The sequence below is a fragment of the Strix aluco genome, chromosome 5, assembly GCF_031877795.1.
Source record: "Strix aluco isolate bStrAlu1 chromosome 5, bStrAlu1.hap1, whole genome shotgun sequence".
NCBI classification, from domain to species: domain Eukaryota; kingdom Metazoa; phylum Chordata; class Aves; order Strigiformes; family Strigidae; genus Strix; species Strix aluco.
In genome coordinates, this window is record NC_133935.1 from 154,280 (window position 1) to 180,723 (window position 26,444).

At 45.9% G+C, this 26,444-nt stretch overlaps 1 protein-coding gene across 14 annotated transcripts in view; it reads left to right on the plus strand.

Moving 5' to 3' along the window:
* Positions 1-26,444, plus strand: part of PPFIBP1 (PPFIA binding protein 1) — a 115,947-nt gene that overhangs the window by 7,183 nt on the left and 82,320 nt on the right. For all 14 annotated transcript variants that reach the window (XM_074825527.1, XM_074825531.1, XM_074825530.1 and 11 more), the window contains exon 2: positions 25,381-25,456. The gene's annotated coding sequence lies outside the window, so the exon portion shown is untranslated. The remainder of the gene's footprint in view (positions 1-25,380; positions 25,457-26,444) is intronic.

Sequence of the window (26,444 nt, forward strand, 5' to 3'; positions counted from 1 at the left end):
TGAAAATAGTTATTATCCCACGTGGCTGTAGCACTTGTGGTCTTGGGTTCTGTACAGCTTAGCAAGGACTCAGCTGCCATAGGTTTGTAAAAGTGACTCTTGCCATATGGAGACTGCCAGAGTCTGTTTTCCTCTAGGCTTGGATCAGGTAGTCTAGTCACATGGAAGAAGTCCTGTGGAGACAAGGTGTTGGCAAGGAGAGGGAGCGTGCAGCCTGTTGGGATCTTCTCAGCTTCAGCGTGAATGCATATTCGTAGATGTCAGCTGTATGATTGTCTGGTTTTGCCTTATTTTGGAAGCTTTTCTTGTGGTTGTGAAGTGTCTCGTCTATGACACTAGTTTGGGTGTATAAACCTGTGCTAAAATGTAGCATGGGTTCATCTTTGTCCATCCCAGAGGAGCGCTGGGAGCCAGCCTGGTGGGGAGCGTGCTGCCTCCGAGAGCTGCTGTGCATGGGGGGGGATGCAGGGGGGCGCGAAGGCTGGGGTGTGGATGAGGCTGTGGCTGTATGGGAGCAGGGAGCGTTCCTGGTGCGGGGACCTGCATTGGCTGCCCTATCCAAATGTCCAAGCTGGAAAACACGCTTTATGGTGGGAGGTGGTGGTCTGATGGCTGTGCTCCCTGTGCTGCTCAGCTGGGGCCTTTTGTTCTCTCTCCTGCACTGGCAGCATCTTTGATAGACTGTTGTTAAATGGGAGGGGAGCGATGGTACATCGAGCTCCTTTGTTAAGAAACACACGAAAATGTCATCCTCCCTAAAATTCTGGTTCACTGAAAAATGCAAGGTGTTCCACACCGTAGCTGACAAGTGCTTCATGTAACCTACCTCCTAGGGACCTCTGTGCTGTGAGGGGGGGACCTTCACGTTGCCGCTGGAGGCTGAAGTAGGTGCCCTTGGAGGCTTCTCTCAAGATCCAAGTTCAAGATGAGGCTGTTCTCCTGAAACAGGGTGTGTATTATAGACAGTTTCAGTGGGTTAGTAGCTTACATAGAGGGAGGGTTGTAGGGACATGTTGGAGCAGCCAAGGCATACTGAGTGTTCCCAATTCTTGCCCACAGCTGTATGCACAGTGGAGTAAAGGTCTTCAAGAAGAGGGGGGTGTGTTGAGCAACTAATCCCCAGGAAAGGCATATGGTAGCTGGATGCCTCCTGGTGGGTTCAGGTGCTAGCTTTGTTGCAGTATCCTCTGTCCTGCTTCCAAAACAGGATTAAGCAAAGGAGACTATTTATCTACTCTTAATTTAAATCTCTGGGAAGCTGGTTTAGGTTCAGAGCAGACCTGAAAAGGCTTGTCAGTTGGATCTTAGAGCCATCAGCATATTTTTTTTCTCCGCTTAACTGAAGCTAGTTTAACTTGTGACAGCATTTTAATTTGTTACATTTGTAAAGGAAACATCAGGGGAAGGTTCAGAAATGCATATTTATGTTTCTTGGCTAAGCTTAATTTGGCTCTGAGAACTTGTTTTTCTTATTTCAATAGAGAAGAATCTCTTGTCAGGCTGGGATTTTTTTCTGTGTTTCATGGGTTTTGTTTGTTTGTTTTCTTGGTTTTGTTTTTCTTTTTGTTTTCTCTTTCTCCTCCAAAAAGAGCATATAGTGATTTACCTTGGTCTACACTTTCCCTTGGATATGAAACAGGTCTTAACCAGAAGTATCCTCTCAGAGGTTTCCTCGCTCATCCTGGAGCTGGTGTTGGACCTCCTGTGTAGTGCTGGGCAGGACCACTGCAGCCTCTGGTGCTGGACAGAAGTGTGTTTTTTGGGGTATCCTCGGGACGGGCAGCACTACCAGGAATTTGGGCACTGCAGGGTAGCCCGGGTCTCTTGCGCTGCCCTTGCTTAGGAGGGCTGGAGCCCAGGGAGGTGTGTGCAGCGTAGCTCTGCTCTCTGAGCAGGAGGACTGCCGCTGGGTCAGGGGTGCGGATGTACCCCCTTCCCACCTCGGTGCCCCGGGGGGAGGCAGGCAGCCATTTGGCCGGCCTGTGCCCCACAGCACGGGGACGCTGCCGTAACATGGTGTGCCGCTGGCATCTGGTGGGGTGTGCAGCAGGATTCGTGGTACTGCTGCAAAACTGGGATGCTGCCGGCGGTGGTGGGGTGGCAGAAACATCTGGGAGCGGCTGGCTGCGGGATGGGGTGAGTCCCAGGGCTGTCCTGTGGCGTTGCCCGTCTGGTTGGCTTGCCCTACTCCCAGGGCAGCCCTGCGCTGGCGGGCACTGGGGCCGGGTGGCCTTGCTGGCCACTGGCTGGTAGTGCCAGCCACAGAAGTACGTTGCAAAGCTGTGACCAGGGTATTGTGAACGTGGGTGGATCTGGCTGTTGCTGAGAGTGGTGAAAGTGTCTGCGTGCTGTCTAGACAGAGCGCTTCCACCCACGGCAGCTGGTGGCACTCATATACCCCGAGGGCAGTAATGGCATCCTCAGCCGGTTGCTTGGGGAGCTTAAAGGATGATTAATCCTTCCCCCCTTTCAAGCCTTCACACAAATTAACAAAGCAGGATTGATGATGTGGTTGCATAGACGGATGGGTGTTATGTGAAAGGAGCAAGGAGCGGTAACAGGTCTGTGGTAGGTGCAAACGCTTCTGCAGCAGCAGCAGCATCCTGCTTGCTTTTCCCCCATTTGCAGTATTGCTCTTGGTGAACAGCTATGAAGCTTTAAATGCAACGTGGAGATGAAAAGATTGGGATTTGGTTTTAGGGTGGTGTTGGTAAACTTCCTGCAGCTTGGTGGTGGAGATAATTCTGCAGGTTCTGGCTCCATTGTTGTGACTGGGTCCAAGGTGAACTTAAGAAAAATGTTTTGGTTGAACAGGCTTTCCTTTCTGTCTTATCCAAAGGGAAAAATCTGTTAAGAGCCTGATCTGTTGTTCTCATTACAGAGGGAGTTTCTGAATGGGACTTAAATCCATAATTATTGCACATCCTTATCTGTGCAACACAGTGTTTTCCAGGTCAGTATCTAGGGTTTCAGATTCACTTGTTGTGATGTGCAGTCTTATATCTGTGTACGCAGAAGTGTTTGATCATAAACGTGTCAGTATGGTGAAAGGCATTTCTCTCAGGATCGTTTTGGGTGTCACGGTAGAATCGGTGGCTGAGGATCAGCAGTTGCTCAGTTTGCAGCAAGCTCTTGAGCTGTTGTTGGAAAGAGGGTGAAGTGCAGCTTTGTTTGATCAGCCATGTATTGCAAGCTGTAGTGCCTGGGGAGGGTGGAGAGGAGGCACCAATTACCTGCAAGGCCTGCCAGGGATGAGGCTTCCACATAAACTGCTTAGAGGGAGAGGGGAACGTCTTGTAGCTCAGCATGATAATTGCAAGGATGGAGTCCCACCATGTCCCCAGAGAGCTTTGTGTTGGAGCAAAACCACAGCATGCCCTCAGAGAGTGCCTCCTTTTGTTCGGGGTGATGGCAATGGAGGCTGGAAATGTTTTTCCTTTTGGACCTGGTTGGGCGGCTATCCCTCTGTTGCCTGCACACTATATAGTGATGTATGTTTACCTCCTTAATTGCAGAAGTACTAAAGCAAGACCTGGAGTTCAAAGCTACCTCCTGCAAGGAGCCTCTGTGCTGCTGTCTCTATCTGAAATCTGTTTCTGTTTTCTTTAGCTTCTTGCTCTCAGACCTTGTTGTACTTTAAACTCCCCCTTCCCTCCCCACTATTCCAAGGAATTTTACGAAGAAATCAATAGCTGTCTAGTTATGACAGCAAAATGAAAAACGCTGTAACGTCTCCATAGCTACCTAAAAAGTACTTGTAAAATGCTGGTAGAAGAGCGTGCCCTACAATTATCCCATACATTCCTTGCATGCGGACTGAAAATCGTTTGCATTAGTTAAGTAATCGCTGCACACTTGTTCAGTGAGAAATGTTTGGTTACTGCAATGAATTTTTGTTCCTTTCACCCTGTGAAGCTGAAAAAAATTAATTTTTTTTACGTAGAAAACTAACTGACCTGAACTCTCAGTAGATGAACTGATTGTAAATGTACCAGCTTAATCCAGCTTGTTTTGTTTCTCGTGTTTCATGTAGCATCTGAAAAGAGACAGTTTGTGGCAAATTAGCCAGGGTGAGACTACAAAAAGATTGAATTATTCCTGTTTGAACAGTTCCCAGCATGCGAGCACTTGCTGCTTGGTTTGTACATCATCTGCACCTTGGGTTAGCTTGCCAGAGCTGCTGTGATTGAGGTGAAAGTAAATAACCTCCAACTGGAAATCTTGCCTCTGATGAAAATGGTAATTTATTCATCAGTGAAAATATCACAGAGATATGATGAACAAAAATAGTGGTTGCTGTATGTTTGAGTTTCTTGCAACAAATGTCTCACCCTGTTGTGTTTCCATGAAGAGAAACTGTTTGACAAGTTGTCCTGTGCTGTCCTGCAAAGTCACTTTGCTCCTAGTGAAACCCAGGGCTGGTATGAAAATGCCGTTGTCAAAACATACGTGAGGTCATGCTTGGCCTGTCTGTGCCTTACACTACTCCATTCACTTTGGGCTGTGGCATAAAAATAACAGGCTGCAGAGTTAGGTCTGTGGCGTTTAGGCAAGGCTAAGCTTCCTGTCAGGCATCTGTAAACACAGAACTTGAAACAAGATGATGTTTCTGTAGAGACTTGCCTTGATATACTGATATATCACAACACCTTTTTCAGAGGGGAGGGACTAAAGTGGGTAGGGAAGTTACAGCATGTGTGGCAATAGTTTAGGATCGGCTACTTGGTTGTTTAGGACAGTGTATCCAGCTGTACTGCTGATGCTACATTGGAATTTGGCTGTGATATTGCAGTTAATTCTTCTTCTTACTAAATGTGCTGCATATTTTTTTCTATGGCTTTGGTAATTAGGGCCTGGCTTTACTGCTGCACGTGGTGAAGAACAGCTTTTCCCTTACTTAGATCCAGCTGTGTTCATGTAGCTCCTGCAGAGTGTGCATTTAGGAGCAAAATGGGCTGTCTCTGTTCTTTGGTGTTAAAAGGAAGAAATGGGACCCCACTGCCTTTTCTCTGAGCCTTACTGGGTTACTGTCTCTTTGCCCTAAGACATTGGACTGTTTGTGGGTAAGATGTTACTTGCTGTAAGCAGAGAGAGAAATAACAGTGCAGTGCATGAATTACCTGCTAGAGGCAATGAAAGTCCCACTTTTGCTTCTAGTGAGACCTCAGCTTTGCGTTGTCGACTTGCCATGTTTTTCTGGAAAGAGAGAGGTTAATGGGGATGGAGACCCAGTGATAGCCCACGTGGAGATGCCTTAGTTGTTGTCCTTTTTGTCTGGGCGAGCTGTGAGGGAGATAGTTGGTGAAGGGAGGAGGACATCCTGGTACTGCCCTGCCCTGCGTGGAGGGGCTGTTGGGGTCTCTGCTGCTGAAGTCTTCGTGGGTAGAAGTGAGGGGCAAGGAAACAGGCCCACCAGGGGTTGTAGGGGGTTCTGGGCTGGGCTGGTGGGGGTAGAGGTGGGCTTGTTGAGTGGTGAGAGCTCTTCCAGAGCCAGCTGCCACAGAGCAACTGACCCTGCTGTATTGAGGAGTTAGAAATTGCAGGGTTGAGGATACAACAGCGCAGTCTAAAGTACTGTCACTTGACAAAAATAACAAAAAAGGCCCTCCCAGGCTGTGAAGTCTTGGATTGGATGTGCTCAGCTAGCTGGCCCTCCTGTGTGGCAGTTGTCTTGCCAAGCCTACATTGCTGTGCTGCTGCCTGGCTGGAGCCAGTGTCCCCTGTCCTGTTGGTCCCTCCCGAGAGCGGTGGAGAGGAAGAGTGGCCTTGGCAGCTGAAGCATGTGTGACCCTCAGTCCCTCCATGGGCCTTGTTGGAGGATGTGCTCCTTACGCATGCTGCTGCCCTCTAAGTGCATGTCCCTGCCTGCTGTACCACAGCCTGCAGTCTCCCACGGGCACACGAGGAAATTCAGAGCACCATAATCTATGCGGTGTCCTTTCTTTAATCCTTCTTGTCTAGCTTGTGCTGCAAAGCTTTTGAGGAAGAGGTTTTGCCTCTAGAGCCTCATGCCTGGATCTAGTTGATGTTTATACAAAAGTGTGAGGGCAGCCAGAGGTTCTCCAGAGTATGATAGAAGCCATACGTGAAATTAATCCAGATTAAACTGTGTTACTCGTTCTGTGATAAACAGGAGGCTATGGCACAGACTTAACATGTTGCATAGCTTTGAGACTATGAAGAATGAAAAGTGAATCCTCCTCTAAAAATTGGCTGTGCCTGTATGAGGCTTGATGAAGTTTTGAGACAAGCCAGTACACCAAACTCACTGTGTAGGCATTTGCAAGAAACAAGGCAGATTTACGGGAGAGGACTGTGGGTATAGGGAGGCAGAGGGATGCTGGAGATGAAGTCAAGTAGCTGAACAAAACACGGGCCTGCTCAGGGTGAATTTGTGGTTGTGGACCTGCACGCTCCTCCCTATGGAGGAGGGAGAGGTCAGGTTGTGTGTCCCGCTAACGTGGGCCAAACTGGAGCTGGCTCTCCTATGTGAGGGGATTTTACATGCCATTCTGGTATGCCTGCTTCCTCCTCATGCTCCGCAGTGATGGAGCGTGTGGCAGGGATGTGGAAAGCAGGGGAAAACAATCTAGTCAGGGCAGCCTTTGAGCGGGTGGGCCACAGCCCCGTTCTTGCTGCAGAGCCTCTTGTGAGGGTCGGCGAGTGCTTGGGCTTGGTTGGTAGCCAAACTGTCAACGGGGAGCTTGGCACTTCTCATTACAGTGGGAAAATGTGTTGCTGGGGCTTGCTCTGGCCCTCATCCCTTTTTCCTGGCACTGGGGTGAGGGTACGGGGGACTTCCCTGCAGTGATGGCATTGAGGAAAGCCTCAGAGGCTGGGATGATTGTCCTTGGATGGAGTCGGAGTCAGCTCCCAGAGGCACGGAGCTTTCCTGACTTGTGTCTCTGGAGTGGACAGAGTTCTCCCAGCGAGGTTTTTAGGCTTCGTGAAGAACAAAAAGTGTATAAAAATGTGCATGCTTTGAGAGGTGTGTTAGCAGTGGAGGCAAGAGGACCAGTGTAATTCTACAGCCCCATTTACTCTGGGCTTGAACAGTCAGAGCGCTGAGAAGCTTGGGAGGGTTTCCAGTGCCACCTTCTTGCAGGGCTGGGAGCGGGGAGGGGTAGATACCACCTCCAGGGGAGAGCAGCACCCACATGGTCTGGCTGCCTCTCCTGCCCGTGCAGAGATCGTGTTGATGTGGTGGATGTAAATAGACTTGCAGCCTTTCTGCAGAGCTGTGGTGGCCTAGGAGAGGCAGTTTCTGAGTGAAACGCTGATTCTTAGCTGTGATCCTGTGCACTAATAGTGCCTGTATTGGAGAAAAGGAGCAATTCTGTATTCTAGCATTTAGTTGCACATGTTGATTTTTTAAAACCATGCTGCTTAGGAATAAAGGATGGAGGAAATACTGCTGGTGGTGAGGAAGGAACTTTCTAACCCTGCACTTGTGGGTCCCTCCTTCCCATGGGCTGTATGCTCAGCACTGAGACCATATTAACGACTAGTGTTTGGATTTCCAGAGAAGAGGCTTCCTCTCGAGACTTCCTATTGTAATTCACATCTGTGAAGCTGAATGCAGATGATGCCTGTCAGGCTGTGAAGATTCATGTCCAGCTGTGTATGTACAGAGGGGGAGAGATGTTATTTTGACATCTGCAAAGACAACTTACTAAAAATAGGCTAAAGCCCATGAATCCGGGAGCAAAAGTAGTTGTCCCAAAAGTCTTACTTGATGCATCTTTCTTTTTCTTTTTTCCCCTTTAAGGAATATTTGTTTGGAATATGTTCCATGTCTCAGCATTTGCACAAAAGCTGCTTGTGCTCATGCTGGATCTGCTGCTGGGTGGATGGGACCAGACTGAGCTCTGCATGTAGCTTTGCCGCTCTTTCCCTCTCAGGCTGGGATATGTCGTCTCCCTCGTTTTTACTGCTTTCCTTCTATCCTGCTTTTTATCTGTCTTTCTACTTTTGGATCCCGAGCTCCTCTGAGACGGGGCTGCCTGACTGCGTAGCATGCAGAGCCCTTGTGGCATATGAGGGCAGACCGTGCCGCTGAGCAGGAGCGACGCTTTTCAGGGAGGCACAGGTGATCAAGCAGCATGTGGAGAGGTTGGTATGTCAAAGCGAGAGCTTTCGTGTGGTTCAGGCTGCTGCCTCTGGCTGTGTTTTATGTATTTGGTAGGGGCAACTGTGCACATGGACATAGCAGCCTTTGTCCCTGGGCTGCTTTGTTGTTTAAAGTCCGCTCCATACCTTGTTGCTGTCTTTTCTTTCTCTGCATCTCTTCCTCTTGTTCCTCTTGCATGCATCCTCTGAGATGACCTGTGCTGAGGACTCCCTGCCAAAACCCCGTGCAGGTTTTGGGGGGAGCCACCAGACTCCGTCCTTCACACGGCTGGAGCCCCCGGCAGTGCAGAGCTGGCTTCATTTTAGGAAAACAGAATAAAGCAGATCAGTATTAACTTGCCTGAACGGAGTTGATCCGGGCTGTGGCTCAGTTGGATTGTGTTAGCTGGTACCCAGAGACTTCCAGATTTTAAGACTGTGAAGCAACTTAGCCTGTGAACAGCGTGAGCGGTTGCTTGGCTGTGCTCTCGTAATTGTTTTCTGTTCATTGACTGCATCGCTGGAATAGTACGAGGTGGTGTTAAATTTCTGGACAAGGCTTTGAACAAGATCTTCCGTCAAAGTGCTTGATAAACCACTTACTGTAATGCAGAATGCTGGTCTGTCTTTTTGCAAATTGAATTTTCAGAGACCTCTTATGATTATTAAAAGATGCTTTGTGCTAATTTAATTTCCTGTAAATGACACAAGCTGGATGATTCAAAGAAACAATGTAGACACTTAATCCATGTAAAAGCAAAATTTCCTTACCTGTGCATATGCAATACTTAAAGGTATCCAATGGCATCATGTGCAGGGAGGGAGTATAAAAATATACATGAAAAAGCAATGCTTCAAAATTTGTCAATTTTGAAGAAAGCATTTAGTTGTTGGGGTACTGAGTAATGAAAAAGTCAAAGCAAGAATGGAGAAAGCATTGATTTAACATTTTCTCAGGGTGATGGGAATTTTTTTCCCCATTGTATTTTAAATGAGTTTAAAACTGTGTTCCAGACAGCTTGTGAACAGTCAAGATTCAGCAGTGGTTTTGTGAGCAGAAGGGCTATTATTTTGGCTTTCTGGCTGGGTTCCAACTCAAGGGATCCTGATTCAAGGTGAAATGTCTCCTTGCTGTAGGCAAGTGTAACTGTTGCCTCTGCCTCCTATTCCACAGGCACCTGCAACTTCACCACCTTTTTTTTTTTCCTGCTGACATCCTTCAGAACTGAGTTATGCTCATAGTGATCTTGCCGACGTATGTTGAGCTTGATACCGGCTTGTGCTAGCGATGAAGGGCTTGTGTGCCCAAAATACTGAATGATGTTCTCGTCACCCCTCCCCTGGTGACTAGCCAAGGAGAAGAGCTTGTGGGGAGAGCTGGTCCCAGCTGTGTATCCCGGTGGAGCTGGCCCCTCTTGATGAGTCGAGCTCAAGTGATCTTGGGCATCCTTTGAAGGAAGGATACTGCTCTGGTTAGCAGTAGCTGTGCTTGCAGGATGCTAAGGGGTCTGAATGCTCTGCTATATTTATATATAGCACTAAACTTTTAAAATAAATATATACATGCAAATATTTTTATGTACGAATATAAGCACACAAAAGAGTTGTGTTGCTTTCTGAATTTGTCCACAGGGTATGGTGGTGTTGTACGTGGCACATGGCAGGGGGAAGATAGTGGGGAAAACTTGGAGGACATAGGGATCCCTGAGTGTTGGCTGCCTGCACTGGTGCTTAGGTATTGCTTAAATGTGCTTAATCAAACTTTTGCCTATGTCTCTTGCCAACTCAAGTTAAAAGCGCTGTGCTCAAATTAAAGGTGTAGATGGGAGGTCATGTTGGGGACAGTGCTTTAGTTAATTTTTCAATGTAGACAAACTCTGCTAATTAGTCTGTTTATAAAGTCCTGCAGCTGTTTAGTGTTCTTGCTCTGTCCCTTTCTTTCCCTGTACCCTGCCCTCCTGCTGCAATGCTGTTCAAAGTCCGTCTGGCCTCAGAAGTGGCTGCCTATCAATAACACATCAAGTGATGTTCCCCGGGCTGTGTGTGCATTATAAAATGTATGGTGTGTACAGCTGCTTGTATCACTTCCAAATGCTTTTTATAGCAAGAAGCATGCTGATACAGCATGGTTCATCATGAACTGATTTACTACTTGGTAATATTTCTCTTACAAATACCCAGCTTGCCTGAAACTGGGAGTGAAAACGGCACATGTGTGTTATCTAGTCGGCATTCTCCTAACTGTGTGTTGTTAAAGAGCTTTTCTGTCTCCTGCCGCTGCTGCAGACGCTGCTCTGAAGGAGTCCTGAGAAGCCTGCTACCGTGTACGAGCTTGAGCGGGGGCCCTTGACAGGACTGCTCCGTATATCAGCAGTCCTCCACCCCTGTGCCTGCAGTATCTTTCAGTTCATCTCTCTGCCCTGGTGAACTGCTTTTCTGAGTTGAGTGCTCTGCGGGTGCAGTGTGGGTGCACCGAGCTGTTCCGAGGCAGTGACCTTCCTTGTGTCCCAAACTGAACACTGCAGGTCACAGGAAGTACAGCTGCATCCCTTGGAATCTCCTAAATTCCTTAAAAGGATCTCCTGGGAATAAAGGCTCTTATTTTCTTGGTGTGTTTCCCCCCCCCCCCCCCCCCCCCGTGCTAATAATTTGGCTTGTTGTTCACTGTTTTCTCCCTTTCTAAAAAGATTAGGGAAATAATGAGGTTTTTGTTTTTTCTTTCTGAACTCAGTTTGCTACAGTATCTGTAGGGCAAATAAATCTCCTTTTTGCTTCTTCCTGGCATAAGAATACCTTTAATTTGAGAGAAACCATAAATCCAAAATAACAAAAATTATAGTTTGACCTTTATTAGTTAGGAAAATAGTGATGTAATGAAACAGCTACTGGGAGGACCAGTGAGACAAATCATATGGGCCTTTATTTGTCATTTTCCTGGCTCTGCTTTCCAGAAGGCCTTGCACTTTGCCAAAATTAGCTCCTAGCCATCGCAGCTATAATGCCACATGTTTGCATTGACATAGGCACTGGCCTAGATGATCAGCCCCATTGAATTTAGACCGAGCAAAGCTGGAGGGACCGCGCGAGGGGTTGCGGTAGAGCTCCCCGCTGCCCTGTCCAGCCCGGAGCAATCTTGCCCCAGAGGAACTGGGGGCCGCCTGTGGGAGCTGCTTGCCAGATGTGAGTGCCTGCAGCGCAGCCCTTCTCCCTCCCTGGCTGGGCAGGCTGGAGCAGGAGAGTGGTGGGATGGCCATGTGGCAGGGAGAGCATCTCCCTCCAGCCCAGGTCAGAGGCCACCTCATTGGGGTGGGCTATCAGCTGGCCACATGGCCCCTCTCTCTTCCTTTGGTCTTCCTCCCTTTTCCCACTCCACCCTGGCCCTTCAGAGCATCTTGGGGCTAATTGCAGCTGCTTGGGGGAGCAAATGACTCCAGCTCCTGAATCAGCGGGTACACGTATGTCTGGATCATTCTCCCTCAGGGTTTGTGACTAGACTACATCTTCACAACTCCAACTATAAAGGATGTGTGACTGACATGAAAGGACTCAGAAAACATTCAAAATTTGTTTAGACCTACCCTGGCACCCTCTTCCTCTGCTTTCGTGATGTGCAAGTACAAGCATCAGAACTTGGCTTTCTGGAACTAACCCAGCCTTGGCTTGAGGAGATGGATATTTAGGTGGTGCTCCATTAAGTCAGTGCTGTAACCCTGCAAAAAAGTGCCCTTTGAATCAAACTGACTTCTTTATGTTCAGACAGAGAAAATGCTCGGTGTTAGCCTGGATTAGCAGACCCTCCTGTTGATCTTGTTCAATGCTTTCTTACTTTCTTGACTTTACGGCGCCGTTGGGTCATGCCTCATTTTGGCTCTTTGGTTTGCATGGTTGCCATATAGGAAATCCAGCTGCAATCCTCAAACTGCTGCAAATCTGATGAAGAACGTTGTTTTAAAGCACTCTACTTAAGCAAGGAGTTGAGGAGACTTTAGTGGCTCACTGACCCTTTGAAATGACACTGAGGTGGGTTATGCGAAGTTCAGCCTTCAAAACCATTTCATGGACCCTCGTGTGTGTGTTTGTTCGGTTTCGTCTGTGCTAACATAAAGCTTAGTTTTAACTCTGTATCAGCATCCTTGTATGGAGGCTCAAAGATTACCTGTGCATTTATTAGAGCTGACTTCACAGTGTTGGATTTGCATATTCTTAACAACGTTACAACGTGCAATTTTAATTAAAAGTAGTAGAGCTCTTGGATAGGAAGTCAAAACTTTAATTGTTAATAGAGTACAATTAAGTTTCTCAGTACTTAGCTAGTAATTGCACAAAAGTCACTGCAGTGTGGAAAGACTGAAAACAGAAGCATAGAGACATGTAGAAGAAGGTTTTTGCAAATACTGACTGCCTGAATTGTTCTACTCTTTAAAAACAATGTTCTCCCTTTTGTCTTAAATAGTACTATTTTTGTTGTTCAGAGTTTGTAACTACAACCTATTCCTTTGCTTGGGGAGGATGATTTTAAACAGCTAAAGCAGTGAGGTTTGTGTGTCATGAGATGCCTTGAGCCAGTGATTCATTTACCCTTCCTTGGTGAGCGTTTACAGGCATTTTGAGGGCTCAGCAAGGATTTGGACTCAGAAGCAAAACAATCTGTCGTGAACACTCTTGAATTACAGGGAAGTCTGGACACAAATCTGTATTCCCTATTTTCGACTCACTTGTAGGGAGTGGTAGTCACTGCAGGACAGTGATTATTTCAGCAGTGACCTTTTCAGCATCTGGCATATTTATTGTCTAACAGAATGTTGAAAAAGCTATAGTGAGATCAGCCTTTGAAGTCTGGATTGCTGTAGTCTTAGCATAGAGTAACAGCTCTGGGTTTAGTCTGTCTCTTCTTGCTTTCTCTGAGGGAAGCCTGAAACAGTGTGGTAAAGAGATGTGCTGGAGCCCCTGAATGAGCTGGCAACAGAGCCCTGAACCTGAAGCCAGAAGCCCGTGGCTTGCCAGACCACACTGCAGCGTAATTACCAGATAGCATTGCTGCGACTCCAGGGCAGGCGAGCAGGCGGACCGAGATCTGCATCGCTCTTCTGCTGTGTGTGGTACGGGTGTCTGTCGTGCTCCCCTTTCCTGTGCCTGTTTTACACAGATGTGACTCAGAGCATCGGGTAAACTCCATTTACCCTGCTCTAAGTGGAGAGTTGAATTCTTCAGTGCTCTCTGGGTTTTCTTTTTTTTTTAAGGAAGGAAGTTCATGGATTTCTTTTGGCAAGAAATGTCAAGTAAACTCAAAGATGTAAAGCTTCCTAAATTACTCATCTTTTCCACACAAAACTTGATGAAACATTGGGTTTCTCTGAGACATTTTCTCATGACCCAATGTATCTGGCTTCATACAGAACATCTGAAAGAAACTTTTGGGAAGGAGAGCCATGGAATAAACAGCAAATGAAATCACTTTACAGCTCTGTCTCATTTGTATTACCAGGGGAAGAGTAGAGTGATTACTTCTTGGGAAATTAGGCTACATAAAGAAATTCTATATAAAGATTATATGTGCCCTAATGAGGAAGAAGCGGTGATGCAAGCAGAGGGGAAATGTATTATCACCAGCTGCACTGCTGCCATGTATGTGAGGGTTACGTGGTTTAATGAGCCCGGCAGGACCTGCGGTAAGCTGTCTTAATAATTTCTTGCAGCAGGTGATCTCTCAGCCTGCAGGTCCCCAGATTGCATAGAGAAGGGGGAAGAAAATCCTGAATTAAAAAGGAATGTGGTGTTGTGTGTTGACAGCCCTGTGCTTGAGACACGTTTCTCTGCAGAAGAGAGCTAGCCGGCTTCTCCATGCTGCAAGCTGTTCAGCGCTGCACACATGGCTCATACAGATCTTCTCAATCTGTCTTCTTCTCTGCAATTCATTTCTCACGTTCTTCTGGTTCGTCTAGATCACCCTCTGTAGAGCATTGCATTTATGTAGTCCTGTCTGATGCTCTTCTTGACTTGTATTCTCTTAAATTCAGGGCTCTGCAAGTTTGGCATCTGCTAGACCTTGTCTTTGCTGGGGTTAGAGATGTGCTGTATACCTAAGCAGCATACAAGATAGTAAATGAAGAATGAACGGGATGTGAAAGTTGTGTTGGAGATCAGTAGCTACGGGGGTTTTGTGGAAATCAAAGTGAAATGACCTTTGCCTCTTTTTGGGGCAGTGCTCCTGTTTCTAATGAAGATCTTAACAACTGACTGCTTACAATCACAAAAGCACTTAAGGTAGCCACTGTACTGCGGTACAAATTCAGAACAACTTACCTGTATTCTTATGTCTTCCTTCGTACTCTACCCCGTAAATCTCAATGCTTTTGCAAGTGATGACTTGCCCTGTAGGTAAAACAGGAGATGTATTTTACTATTTGGTCAAGTATGAGCCTGTTTTTTCCCCTCCACAAATTTATAAGATTCTTGGGGGATATTTCAGGCTAAAAGGAACTGAGGCAGAAACATGCTGTCACCTGAAAGCCTTTTCTCTGATACTGTCATTGAAGCAATCTCTCATGTTGTCTGTGGAGAGGGCTGTAACAAGAGTAAATCACCAGGTATGGTAACAGGGGTGGGTTGGATTGCAGAAGATGAGGTACGATGGTGACTTTTCCTGAAAAGACCTTGTTTGCTTCTCCTTTGTTTCCACCATGTCCTCCATAGGGCAGCACCATGTGCTTCTAGGCATGGCTGGAGGGGGTGGACTCTGCAGCTGTCAGTGAAAGGCTTAGGATTTGCCCAACCCTTCTGCGCAGGGGAGGGGGTTTCCCTGTGCTTCGCCACCTCTCAGAATATGTTCCCGAAGATGGTCCTTTCCCCGGTTTACGTGGTGGAAAATAATCAGATAAAATGATGTGGAAGTCTTTTTGCTGTGGCTGAAACTTTACACAGCAGTTAAAAATCTGTTTTGTGAAATTGCTGGATTATAGGAACATCCTTATGTAGGATGTTTCATAGAGACATGCTTGTGTAGGATGTATGTGGCTTCTAATATTAACTGTTCCTCATGGGAAAGATGGTTATTAGGTGATTTCTAAATGAAGATACAACATAACACATACTGAATGATGAACTTAGTTGCCCCCAGCATCTTGTAAGTTGTTCATTCACATCCAACTTTCATTTCAGAGTCTAAGCAAGGTTTGTCTCTTTCCTTAAAAAAACAAGCAACCTCCCTTCCACAAAGCCAGCCAACCAACCAATTAAATGTAAAATATTTATTTATTCATATTTCATGTGAAATATGAAACTAGCTTTCACTGAACTAGTTTCTGCTTGGCTGCTGTGATGGTTAGGGCTGCTTGTTCTTCCATGAGAGAGAAAACTGTGTGGGTGAAGTAGGAGCGTTAATAGGGCCAAGGTGAGTGGAAAGCTCGTAGGTGAAGATACGGTTTTCTGGGGTCAGGTATGCCCACCTGGCTCTGTTTCAGGCTCTGCTATGATGCATTTCTTGGTCATAATTCATTGTGATTTAAGGCTTATTGTTTTTGTTGGATACCTTTATTTTTGTGCTTGGGCTCTGTCTTGTTCCCAGGCCCAGTTTTTTGAAGCTCTATCCATAAACCTCCCCACCTTGCTCTTGACACACTGCAGTGCTTGGCTCAGAGCCCTGGGTATAGATACCAGCACCCTGCTATTAATAAGAGGAGCCAGACTGTTGCAGCTGGAGAGAGGGCATCTCATCAAAGGACAGAGCCAGTGTTCCTGACAGGACCAGCATCTTCTCCACGCTGCTGTCAGGACATGTGTTGCTCTTGACCTGGGGTGATTGCTGCAGCAGTAGAGCTGTTCGGGCTGTTGTGGCTCTGCAGCCCTGCTTCCCGCAGAGCCTTCTGGCTGTGGGCGCAGAGGGCTTCAGTCCAAGGGCTGGATAAAATGCCCACTGACAAGTGGGCTGCCATCGCAGGTGTGCATATTAAGACTATGGAGAGCTTGGGGGGAAGCCAGTGCTGGTGACTTTTTAAATTGTTGTGTAATTGGTCTGAACTTGAAGTGATGGTTTTGTGTCTCATCGTATATCCCATGAGTCTTGTGCTCTGCCTGCATATTTTTTGTGTCTTGAACTGCATGCTTGGTATTTTCCCTGAGAGAAAAACTGTTTTTTCTGTTGTTGCAAGACGCTGACCTCTTTAAAGGAGAGAGACTGAAAGCTAATGAAGTTTTTCCTCTGAGGATAATGCCCTGTAATTGTTAGTGAAAGGATATTTAATGTTGGTGGCAGCATCCTTACTTACTCCTTAAATAAAGTGCTGTAATAGGTTGGTTATAAAGAAGATTCTTGAATAAAATCAAACTAAACCAGAAAGGCTTGTGAGGGCGTGGGAAGGAGATATTTGCATTCTGCTTTCATGGTGCAGAAGTGTTCGTTTCTAAGAACTAAGGCAAATAAAACCTCCTGCTGTCTATCTGCTAACTGCTAAGCACAGAGAGGGCGTGGGGAGAGCCAAACTTGCTACCAGTGGCTGTGGGACTTGCTGTGGGGTTGCTCAGCCCTGGCTGGAGGTGGATGCCCATCCCAGCTCTGCAGGGTGCTCCCCTTGTCCGTCCCAGCTGCTTGGCACCTCTCAGGGTAGTCATTGCTTGTTTCTGGCCCTCAGCCCTCCACTTCTATGAAGTAAGGATAATCTGATTGTACTTCTCATTCCCTAATAGCTGTCCAGGTTTATGATACTGAGTGTTCCTTTGGGCAAAAACAACCCACATGGGTTGCAAGTGATCTCAGTTTGGCTTGTAAGCTTTTGTTCCCTTTGTACTGTTTGGTCATGTTCCAGCAGTGCCTCAGGGTTGCTTCTATTCCCTAACAAGAGCTTCGTGGGATGTGTTGTGCATTTCTCCTTTCCTGGAATGAAGAGGAAGGTGGCTGCAATTCATAGGTGACAGTTCTGGAGGGGATTTTACTTTCTATTGCAGCTGTCTATTGTGCAGGTGGATTGAGGTGGGTCTGGTCTGCCCCAGCTCTTCCCGAAGCATGAGCTTGTTTGCTGCTGTGCTGCTGCTGTTGTGACTGCCAGCTGAAGGTACGGTCCATTTGTGGACCCAGTAGCATCCAGTGTTGTTTGTGGGTAGCTGAAGATGAAACGCAGCTTGTAAACAACTTGCCCAGGGTGTGATGGGAGAATGGTGTGTTGTGAGCTTTCCAGGGGGTGGAAGGAGGGCAGAAAAAGGGCGTTACTGTGCTTGTGGGTATGGAGATGTCAAAGAGCTGCCACCAACTATCCCTCAGGGAGCAGAGTTGACAAAACCTAGTTCCTTATGATTTTGTTTCCCCTGCGTGCATTGGCCTTCTGTCTATCATGACCTGTGATCCTTCTCTTTGGACCTCTTCATTTTCGCTGTTCCTTAATCTCCAAACGATCTTTTCCCTCCCTCCTGGCTTGGTCCATGGTTCCTCTCCAGTGTGTCTCACATTGGCCACACAAGAGTCAACATGAGCACTGGATGCCCATGTGCAGATGCTGATGGAGCGGCTGCTGGGCCGTACAAAGCAGGGAGTTGTTGACTTCTTGCAGCAGTTTGACTCCATGGGAGGCTGATTTGCATATGTCTCTACCTGCATGCTCATTTCTCCCAAAGATGTAAGAATGTGACACCTATTCAGATCTCTTTGCCTTCTGCCAAATGTGGTCTAAATTGACTAGTGAGTTGAAAACTTAATAGGGTGAGGACTGACAAACAACACTACCACATAAACTTAATTTCCTTTAGAATCCAGGCCAAAAATATGTGGTGAGAGTTTTATTCTGCAATCATGTGCTTTAAAACTATGTTGAACAATGAGATTAGTAGAAATGGTATTTTCAGGATTATTTTCAGTGCATATGAAAACATGATAGCTGGATCCTGTTGTGTGCATGTATATTAGCATGCAACCAATTCAGAAGGGCTGAAATGACTGAAGTGTCTGCATGGAGAAAGAGCAAAATAATTGTATAAAACTTGTGAAGCTGGTGAAGCATTTAGTTACATTGATCCTAATTTCTAGGGTTTTTAATCTTGTGGCTGCCTCTTCTTAACAACGAAAAAATATTTTCTTCCTTTTCTTGATCAGTGCTTTTGGTTTTTGCAGTTTGCATAGCTTCCTCCTCACTTCTCAGCTCTGGAAATGCAGAGCTTGGATGTGTGTTCCTCACTAACAAGATTTTGTACGTCTGTGGTGTTGGAGCTATTTAAGTTCCTTCTAGGAATGGCGAAGTATTGCTGTGACTGAACTTCAAAGTGAAGGATGTCAGTAACAATTCAGGATGATTGAAGGGTGGGCATCTTCCTGGAAAATGTTATGGCAAACATTATGTGTGAGCCCGATCCCTTTTTGTTAAGGAATGTCTTGTGCTTATTTCTAGTAGAGTTGGGAAGGATGACAGAAACGGGTGTGTGGCAACACCAGCCAGATTAAGATGATGAACAACACTGATAGGGCAGCGCCTTTTGCATTTGACAGAGCATGCCAAGGTTGAAGGTGTCCCATAAACCTCCAGCCAAGAGGCACATGGAGGCTTTTCTTGGCTTTTTTGCATGTGTAGAAGAATAAGATCAAAGTGGTGCCTGTGAGAGAGAAAACACTGTGATAATCTTTTTGTGTTAGTTTAGTGATAGCAGTGTTGCAGCCCATTGTGATCATCTCACCCTAAAAAAACTAGTCTCCTCTAATGAAACTCTTGCAGCTTCTTGGCTTCCAGAATGAGGGCTGCTTTGAGACTCCAGCTGGTTATTGATATTTAGACAAGGACAGAAGTGATGCCTGAAGATGGCTGTCCACTCCGTGTGCTCTGGCTTGCCATGTGATTAACAAGATCAGTGGCTTTAGTTGCCTTGGTGTCAGCAAACTTGACATAATTATGAAAGAGGCAGAATACTGACAAGACCAGTATTTGATGGTGTGAAATTTGTGCTATGGAAAATTACTTTCAGGAGATTGAATTCTCTCATATCTGATTGCACAGACTTCTTACCACACAGCTTCCATAACATGGGTGCTAGGGGCATGAGATCTTCGGTTAAGCTCATAAAATAACCTTTCATGTCTTGTAGTCACTTCTATATCTTCCATCAACTGACATCTGCATTTTCACAGATGATAAACTGCGTATAACCTGCTTCTTTGGCTTGTAGAATTAAAGCACTAGCTGACAGAAACTGCATGGAGTGGCACTCCCAATTCAGAGATGGACTCAGTCAGTGATTAATATAGAATTAGTCATAGATTAGTCATAAATTTTTTCCTTGCATAAATCATGTCTTGTTTCACTTAGAATCTGATAAGTTAGTAATCTGAAAGCTTTTATTTAAACCTGCAGTTTGTTCTTGCTACTGATCATACAAGTACTTCATTAAACAGTCTGTCTGGTGTTACTCTTCTCTGACTCAGATTATTTATAATATTTTATTATGCTTCCAGAAAGTGTTTCTTTGCTGTGGCGCAGTTGGCAGTGTTGTCTGTATCCTCCAATGCTGGTATGTTGATTCAGTGACATTTGTGCTTGTACATTGTTCAGATGTACTGTTTTGTGGTAGGAAATGCTGTTGTATGAGATACCAGCTGCTTGGGTCACTGGAGTTAATGATGTGGTTAGTTTTACTCAGGTCCCTTTAGTTTTTGCTTCAGGTTTGTGTGTGTGCTAGACTCCCCCCTGCCCCCTCAGTTTTGGATCAAAACTTGATTTTTAAGCTCAAGGCTGGCACTTGCAGGATGAACAAGTACTGTTTTGGGTTTCAGCTGTGGGTGTAGTAATATCCAAAACCAGACTGGTTTGTTAACGTGGATGCTATGTGGTTTTTGTCTGTGTCAAAAGATGTGCAGCCTTCTAGAAACCAAAAATAAGGGCTAAAGCATCTGCGTTTTATGTGTTTGTCTAACTGCAACTAGGCTGTCTTATCATAAATAAGAGATCTGTTACGTCGTCTGCAGCAGTGGAAAAATATATCCAGGGACAGGGTGATTTAAATGCAACAGAGATTGTGTATTGGTGGGTGATGGGTGATACTTGGTGTGGATAGATGATGTATACAAATGTGGGAAAATTACTCAAACTGCAGCCCTGATTGCTTCCATTCAGGTTCAAACCAGCCTTTGCCCAAAGGCATTTTACAAAAAAATTGTACCATTAGCATGCCAACATAAGAGACATGCGTCAATGACTTTTTCCATGGAAAATCGTTAGATCCCCAAATCATTCAAGTGTTCCTACATTGCTTTGCTTCTTGGCTTTAAATCCTCCACCCACCTTTTCAAGGCAAGATAACTGGATGCAATCAGTCTGCATTGGTGACTTCCTGGAAATATACATGTTATTAATTTTCCTTCATAAATTTTTTAGTCATTATATCTAGTAGCTATTGGTTCATTCTTTACAGAGAAAAAAATTTTAAAGGAAAAATGAACTGTTAACACAGACTAAAGGCAGAGTATGCAAGCATCAAATACGCATCTCAAGCAAGAATCTTCTCACCGTAAGCTTTAAAAAGAACAAAAACAAACCGATGCTTTTTTACTGCTCAGCATAAGCTAGGTATTACCATTGGAAAGGGTGAAAGTGTATGGCCAAGTTCTGAAAAAAGTAATATATATATAGATGAGGGGGAAACCAAATAATGAGATTGCAGAAATGCCTGTGCATGCCTTGACAAGAAGGAGCTGTGTCTGTGTGGGATCCTCTGGGCTGCCTCTGTGTACACTTGTGAGAAGCCACGGCTTGGCCGAGCTCCTGCAAGCGTGGCTGGGCTTTGGCAAAGAGGCGCCATGGCCGCGGGTGGAGAGTGACTTGGAAGAAGCTGAGCACTCGCTCTTCTTTTGTTGCCCAGAGGGGTGTGTGTGGCAGACAAGGGGCAGGCAGAGGAGGCTTCTTGGCAGAAGAGGCCTCCTGCCACCTCTTCTGGCAGACAAGCTGCAGAAAGGGGTGGCTGTCGGAAGAGATCCAAGCAATCCTACCTTGAGAAAGCAGAGGCTCGTGAGTCCCTGCTCTGAAGGGAGGAGAGGTCAGGATGTGTGCAGAGCTGCGGACTGCCGGGCACGCACCGGCTCTTGTCAGATGTTTCCTGGAGAGGCAACTGTGCCTGCCTCGAGCTCTCGGTGTTACAGGTAGCGTCCACTCCCATCGCAGGCCAGAGCAGCTTGTCTGGACCTTCAGCATGGGTTTCAAGAAACACTCCTGATCTGGGAAACTGGCGACCGCCTCTTGTGCTGTGCCCTGCGGCAGGCTGAGCCTTGCCAGCCACAGCCCTTCTGCCTGGGTCCCTCCTTCCTGTGTGACTTCTTGGTGCTGAAAGTCCCAACTCCATTGCCCAGGTGACTTCCCGACCAGTCTGACCATGTCCTCAAGGTGTAAATGGTCCAACTACAAAACATGATAATTGAGTGGGGCTGGCCCTTGGGTTCAGTTCAGGCATGTGTGTGTGTGCAGGAAGCTTGTGTGTAGCTCATGGAGCGCCTTGGGGTCAGAGGGGGTGGTGGGAGATACTTAAACACAAACTTCTTTGAGTCCCATTGCGCATGGAATGTATCACTCCCTTTTCTTTTAAAAATGTAGGAAGAATTTTGTAGTAGCTTTTTAACTGAAACACAAACACACGAAGCAAGTGTGTGGGAAGAAGGAGTAATTTGAATTGGGCTGTGACTACTCCTATGTTAGAGAGTAATATTTTAGCTTTTAGTAGAGAGGAGGGACTCTTTCAGATCTTGTAACTCAAAGCCCTTCTTTTCTTGATCAGAAATGATTAGGCAAAGCAGATTCTAGTAAAGAACGGACATAAACTAGATTATTTGCTTGCAGTACTCCTGCATTCTTCCAAAAATGTTCCTGAAACAAAGCTTCTGGTAGGCACAAAGCAAAGAAATAGTGCTGCAGCTTCCTTGTTAAGCTGTGCCCCTAAACATAGTGAAACGTGAATTTTTCAGGTCTTTAGGCATAGGATTGTGTCCTGTTTAAATTCATACAGTGTGTAATTGCAAGCAACCGTGCTTCTTGAATTTGAAAAGGAATGGGTGGCTATTGTAGAAAACCTTTAATCGGCAAGGTATAATATTATTGCTGAACATGCAAGATTGTAGGATTAGGATTTGTGTTTTCTTCCTGGTTAAGGGATTATAGTCTGGAAAGGACAAAAAAATTTCACATTGCGCACCTCTTTTCTGTCTGTCTTTATGTTTGTCTTGCAGTACTTTTTTTCTTTTTTCCCTGGGGGTACTGGAAAGGTTCCTCCAGGGCATCTATATTTTGTGATGTTCTCTGTATGAAAGCAAAAACCCAATTAACTTTTATCTCACCTGGTTTGCCTAGTCCTGCACTTCTTAAATGATCGTTCCTAAAAATTGTCTCTTGATTATGAGTGTGGTTTTCTTGGAGGTTGTTTTTTTGATACTGGAATTGAACTTAGAATGAACTCAGTGGAGATCTTAGCTCTTGCTGTCGAGGCTGGAGACCTCCCGTCCCCCACACCTGGCTGCCTGTGTGCCCTCTGGTCGGGGCTTTGTGGTGCATTTATCGTGTGTGATGTAAGAGCAGCTATTCCCTCGGTTGCCATTCTCGGATGATAATTTACCCTTCCAGCTAAACCAGAAAAACTCCACCCTTTCCAAGAATCCAACAAGTCCCAGTTTTCACCCAGCGTCCCTGAGCTCCAGACTTCCCCCCCGGGGCTGCCAGCCTTCTTGACAGCCTGATGCAGGTCGCAGGGTAAAGCCCCTTGGATCTCTGTGTCCTGTGCCCTGTTCAGCCAGGAGAAATACTGGGGTGAATGTCACAGCTGGCCCTATAGGAATTACTTTTGAAAAGAGTCTTCAGTGAAAGAGAGGTTTCCTTAGCTGTAGGATTGGAGGGAGTCTGAGATTTCTGGGGAAGTTCATTAGTAAAAATTAAATTGAGTTTGAGGAAGGAAGGAAGTGGAGGGAGTGGAAATGTAGACCACTTCCCTAGCAGCCTTTGAAACAAACTGAATCCTTGTGGTGGCAGCTCACAAGGTAAGGGCTAAGGCAGTTTAGTTCACTTTTGAGAAATGCATGCGAGTGTTCCCTCCCTCGTTCGATAGCGAGTGGCCGTACAGTTTGCCCGAGGTGTGGGCTGTGCGTGTGTGACTGACTCTGTTGAGAAGGAAATGACTAAACTTTGTCAAACCGCAGTAACAAAGAACATCTTTGATTTACTAAAATAGTCATTGTAGAGAGGCTAGGGAATAGCTGTGGTGCTGCCGGTGCCCACGTTGGGAAGAAGAGATCGGTTGGAGATCAGCACTTGTGGGGAGTGTGACTGTCCCGTCCTTAAGATGGTGTCGATGGAGGGAGACAGACCTGGCAGCACCAGGAGGGAGCTTCATTCTGAAAAGCTGCTGGGACCTTCCTGCACTGGAAATGCTTTCTGTGGTGGAGAAGGCGATGAAGAAATTCGGGCAGGACTGTTGACTGCCTCTGAAGCGGGTGTCGAGGGGCAGACCAGCTGTGACAGCAGGCAGCTGGCTGGCTAGCTGGCCAGCCCCACGCAGTGAAGGCACAGTGTCAAAATCCCACAGCCGCTGGGCTCTGCACCTCCTTTCCGCTGCCCGACTGCTGCCTGTGGGTCCTGGCAGCCGGGGCACTGGGAATCCCAAAGATCCTGTCAATTTGTGGGCCTTGTCTGGCTCAGCTGGAGTTGGGTATTTGGAATGAAGGGGAGGAGCTCTGTCTAATTATAGGTTTTCCATTTCAGCCCTTGGTATTACTTTAAGCAGACTTAAAATAACACTGTTAACTGACTTTTTTCCCCTAGCTTTGTGGTTTCATCCATGACATTCTGCAGTACCCTTTACAGAAACCTCAAATATTTTTTTTTTTCCCCGCCTACCATGTTTTGTCTCTTTTTCCATCTGACAGATGTTTTTTTTCCTGTGTTTTATGGGGCTCAGGACATAATTATTCTGTTGAAATAGCCTAAAGCCCCAATCCCATGACAGAGTCTGCTTGCACAGATTCATATGTCCCTGTTGTTTGTGTTTGGTGTAATTTTTTTTTCCCCTGTGGTTTTTGTTCAATCCAGTCAAAAAAGTGCTCTGAGAAGCAATGATCACCCAATCATTTGTGTGTCCTGAGACCATCTATTATAGCTTTTTAGTATCTAGACCTGAAATGCATTTTTTTGCGTGTGTGTGTTGCTCATCTCCCAGTCATGCATGGGCTGAATTCTCTCTGTTCTGGTTTACACCTTCTGGATATTTGCCGCTGGTCTTTGTTGTCCCAAGTCAACAACTAGTTACTCTGTGTCTCTGTAGTCCTACTTTTTTGTTTGGGTTTTTTTTTTGAGCTGATTCTTTGCTTTCTGATCATGTTGCTTGCTTTACAGAAGTCCTAAACTTCTGTAAATTTGGTAAGATCTGTTCTTGCTCTTAGCATGATTTTCATTTGGAGAGCAGCATCTCGGCATGCTGGCGCGGTGTCCCAGGTGGAGGTAGACTGCAGTGTTCCTGGTTGTTTCAATCCTCCTACCCTCTGTGTTTCACTGAGCACTCATATATGACTTACTGATTCTTAAGTCTCTTCTAATGGGAGCTCATGGAATTGCCTAGGTTTAGAAGTTTTTTGTTATTCGTCTGGAGTTTTATTCACTAAACTTCCCTTCTGCATTTCACATTCAAAGTTTACCCAGAATCTTCTCCCAGAACAATTTTGTCAAGCTTCCCACATGAAATAGCTCTTATTTAGACCACGATCTGTAGATGGGAGTATCCATGACTAAAACTTTCTGTCAAACAACAGTAACAGAGAACATCTTTGATTTACCAAAATAGTCATAGTAAAGAGACTCAGGAGTAGCTGTTGGGAACAAGCTGTAGGGTTGGCTCAGTGCTATGGGCTGCTCTGACTTCCACTGACTTCACTTCGTGCTCTGATCTCTAGACGTTCAGTGCTGTAGGGTGCTTGGTGGGGATTTCTGGACGTTGCAATAGTGAGAAGGAAGCCTTGCAAGGCATCATGCACCTTCTTTGTTTTGTGTGTGTATGATCAACTGGGGAGGTGGAGGGCAGGCACAGGCCATCTGTGTAATGTAGAAATACTGGGAGATAATGTTGCTGGGAATTATTTGGAATAAACAGGCTTATTTCTCCTTTTTACATCAGTTGTCATCCTTCAGTCTCTTGGTATTGGCTTTTTAAAAATGCTGTTATGTATGTCATCCACTGTACTTCCTGTGTCACTTCATAAACTTTTATAAGATATCATTGTTAAGTCGCCTCGGACTTCATAGTGATTAATTAAATTCTTTATTTCTCTCTTTTCAGTGTCAGAAGTTTATATGGATCAGTAGTGCTTGCTCAAGAGTGACAGTGGAGATCAGCATTAAGTCTGCTCCTCTGGGTGAGTAATCTAACCCACAGCATTGCTGATGTCTATTATCTACATATCTGCTGGTTTTCTTGCTTGATACCTTACACAACAGCTCCTTTAGGCTTTCAGTTCAAATGTCATTAAAATTATGCTATACACAGCTTCCAGCAGGAGTTGTAGAAGAATGTCATGCTGCTTCTGTTTGTGTAGGCATCCATTTATTTGGTATATTTTAAAGGATAGCCATCCCCTAACACAGTCTGAGCCGCTGTTAAGATTCAGGGAGGCTTTCCACATTTTAAAGACAGTGGATTTGGAATTAACATATGGACTGTGGCAGAGTATTGAAGTGTATTTTGATTATCTAAGAAACAAAACTGAAACAACCACTGGAGCTGTTCTGTGACATATGATGGGCTCCAGCAGTGCCAGGGCTCCAGTACCAGGCCCACTGGACTTGCTGTGTCTGTGTGATGCAGCTGCACAGTTAATCTGACTCAGCATGTCTATGGCAATGTGCAGAGAAACTGCTAAGAGCTTTCAGATTACTGGGGCAAGTTTATGTGAAAAACGCATTTGGCAAAATAAACTATCTGTTGCACTGGCCCTTGGTAATGGCCCAGTTTAGTTGACTTCAAGGAGCGCCATTTTGCATTTGGTCTAGACTGATTTGATCCAAGTAGCCTAGTGCACATCAGAGCTGGTAGTCTTGTTTTGGGAATGGTTATTCCTCATCTACTTTGTTTTGGATATTGCAGTATGATCTAGCATGATTTAGCATCCTAAATTCCAGCTGGAGAGCTGGGTGGAATTGCCGCATCTGCACTTCAGCCACACACCCCGCGGCTGGGATGTGCTCGCCCTGTAACACCATGGCTGAGGCCCTGGGTGCTTGCTGGGTCTCTCCTTCTGACTCACGCTGCTGCACTCTTTCCTACCCTGTATAACAGCTTGCCCAGACCAGTGTCTCCTAGCATGCTGCATCCTTTGTCTTAGCTTGCTGCCCTTCAGCTGCTCT